The sequence below is a fragment of the Triticum urartu genome, chromosome 4, assembly GCF_003073215.2.
Source record: "Triticum urartu cultivar G1812 chromosome 4, Tu2.1, whole genome shotgun sequence".
NCBI classification, from domain to species: Eukaryota; Viridiplantae; Streptophyta; class Magnoliopsida; order Poales; family Poaceae; genus Triticum; species Triticum urartu.
This window is the reverse complement of record NC_053025.1, coordinates 27,434,289-27,437,315: the sequence shown is the minus strand read 5'-3', so window position 1 is coordinate 27,437,315 and position 3,027 is coordinate 27,434,289. Positions and strand designations below refer to the sequence as shown.

Sequence of the window (3,027 nt, the reverse complement as noted above, 5' to 3'; positions counted from 1 at the left end):
GAGTGGAGGTATGTCAGGGCGGCAGCCCCGAATGTGGTGCGGCGTTCGTGGTCTGCGTGCGGCTGCCCTAAGCAGCGTGGGCGGCGGGTAGCTGCATCGTGCGGCGTTGCTGCTTGAAAATGAGCGGTGGCATGTCGGGGTGGCGGCCCCGGAAGGCGGTGTCGGTTGAGTGCGTAGGGCGCAGCGGAGCAGTGGATGTCGAGGTGGCGGCCTTGAGAGATTTGCAGCTTCGAAGGCGTGGACCTTGTATCGTGTGGGCGACATGATTGTCATCGGTGTTGGTCGTGGGTGGGCTTTGCCCTGTGTGTTAGTCTTTGAGGTGGGTTGGCCCTTGTTGTTCCAGTTTTCATCTAGTTTTTCGTAATTAACTAGACAATTCTTTTCGGCTTAATTAACAGATGAGGCAATCTTTGCCTCCATTTCAAAAAAAAATCTCATGAATCAACTCGGACTAGCTAGCTCCCAGACACATGCTTTGAAAGAACAAGATCGAAAGTTCTAGTGTCATGAAAGCATCAACGATGAATGAATCAACTGGGAGTCTGGGAGACTAGTGCAAGAAGAAGCGCCCCGGTCAGTGTTGCGCCGGCGGGGCACAGGTATTGTGTGCGTTGTTGGAGTGGCACGACGGGCCGGCCGCCTGAGTCCTCTGCCTCCCCTCCCAGCACCCGCTGCGCCAGCTTTGAGCCCAGCATCCTTCCCAGCGCCTGCTGCAGCACCGGCGCCCCTGAACCCTTCCTCTGCTCCGACGATACAACGCCAGCCTCGCCCATCGCCAAAGTTGCAGGAGCACCACCACCATCATCAGCGTTTGCTCCATGATGATCGGTCGCACCCTCCGTGGAGACGGCGCCGTGAACCATCGCCGGAGACAGGACCCCGGGGTTCTGCGGCACCCGGGGAGACGGTCTCGACCCGTAGGAGCTCTGGACAAGGGCACAACACGCAAGAAGAAGCAGCGTGAGACAGGCGCGGGAGCACCGTGCCATTTTTGGTCACGGTTTTGGGGAGGCACTACGTACGTAGGTAGGTGTAGGTGAGCTTTCTTTCGAAGAGGTGTAGGAGTACTGTGTACCAAGCGAGGGACAAACTAGGAATAGAACTGTTACTGCAGTGCTTGCAATGCAGAGATTCACAGGCAAACATGACCTACTTATAGAGGCTTTCGGACGTACGTGGAGAAGATAGACCGAAATGACGAGGAAAGGCGCCCCACGTACACAGTTTTCACCGAGCATGTGACGACGCCTTGCTAATTAGCGTGCTGGTGAAGAATACACTACACATCAGCACATAATATCATCTTGATTCTTGAGCATGGAGCAGCAAAGTTTGAAGTAGAAACGGAGAGATAGTCATGACAAACATGACAAACATGCATGCAGCCCGTCGGCGCGTGGTTTTGTACGTAACACGTGGACCTTTCTGCGAGGAATATACTACTGCTACACTCGCACAGTAGGATAGGAGAGTATCAAGGATTCGCTGAGCTGTAAAAGTACTGCATATCTGGCTTGCAGAGTAGAGTATACACAATGAGCTGGTGGTCGTGGGGAGTTGCATAGGAGCACACAAGTGGATCACACTGCATGCAGAGTTGTTTCTTCACCCCTTCCATGCATAGTTTAGGTAAACTATGCACTGCCTTGCCGGAAACTGCCACACAATCTCCAAATTAATTAATACCGTGGAAGATTGGCAATGTGTGGATGTTCTATGTAGCCAGTTCAAGGTTTTGAATTCCGAATGAAACATTTTTCTCAAGGGGGGCGGTAAACTCGATAACCACGGTAACCACTAAATACCGAAAAAAAGAGCAAAATTTAAATTTAAAATTTGAATTCAAATTTTCTAAGACACGAATACATAAGTTTTTAACACAAAACATTGTCTGGACTAGTACTACCGCAGCAGTAACAGGCCTGCTCCACTGCCACGCACATGCAGGTCGTGCCGCAGGCTGTCCTGGAACAGATGACTAACAGTTGCTGGTTGAAAATCCTTACCACTAGGACGTGAGTATGCATGCATGTGTTTCACTTAGAGACATACCTTATTTAACTAGGCGTTAGGAGTTTAAATTAAAAATTCCAAAAGGTTCAGAATTTTCTGCTTGGTACACATAATTATTGTGGGGGAGCGGGAAACACGGTTACAGGGCGGTAACCAAATTTACCGCCCGGTCCCCAAAACCTTGAGTCGGTTTACTACACATGACTTTGGCGAAACCAGTAGAACTCACCTAAAAAATATCACAAAATTCATCTAAACACATGTAGGGTGTGTTTGGTTTCGGAATGAAGTGGAATGGAATGTCATGGTTTTATTTCACTAGAATGGGTCAGTTTCATCCTTGTGTTTGGTAGGGGCAATTCAAAAGAATGGAATGGTTACATTTGTGTGTTTGGTTTTATAGATGGAACGGAATGGGTTTGTTCATATCTCCACTTGTTTTCTTGTGATTATGTACAATATATTGTTCTTTGGCACCAAACACAAACAAGACACATATAGAGGTAAAAAAGACCATCAACACACAGCAAAACATTCAATTGTAAATGCCCAAAACAAGTGACATATATTGCCCTGTCAGCTATCAACAACACTTAGCCGTAGAACTTCATGTCTTTTCTGTCATCTGCGTACAAAACATAAAATTCAGTGGGAGCACAACAAGCACCAGGACGACACACAACAATAGGAACAAGTTCAGGCCATGAGCAGCAAGGGCCGGCCACGAGCAGGACGCACGCAAGGGCTGGCTAGCGACAGCAGTAGCAGCACGGGACACAACAACAATAGCAGCAAAGGGCGGCCACGAGCAGGACACACGCGAGGCCGGCCATGAGGGGGCAGTGGGGGAAGGTGAGCGGAGGACCTACCGGCTTGGCTGCCGCTGCCGTCGGACCTTGATGGATCTGACGAGAAGGGGAGGGAACGGCCACGATCTGGCCGTCGCCGCCGTCGTCAGCGGCGAGTGTGCCGGCGGTGAGGCTGGGAGCGGCGAGTGTCTCCTTCAGGCGCCGC

At 50.5% G+C, this 3,027-nt stretch overlaps 1 pseudogene; it reads right to left on the bottom strand.

Moving 5' to 3' along the window:
- Window positions 1-441: 441 nt before the first annotated feature.
- On the bottom strand, window positions 442-1,088 carry LOC125553460 (annotated as a pseudogene).
- Between the last annotated feature and the right edge of the window lie 1,939 nt (window positions 1,089-3,027).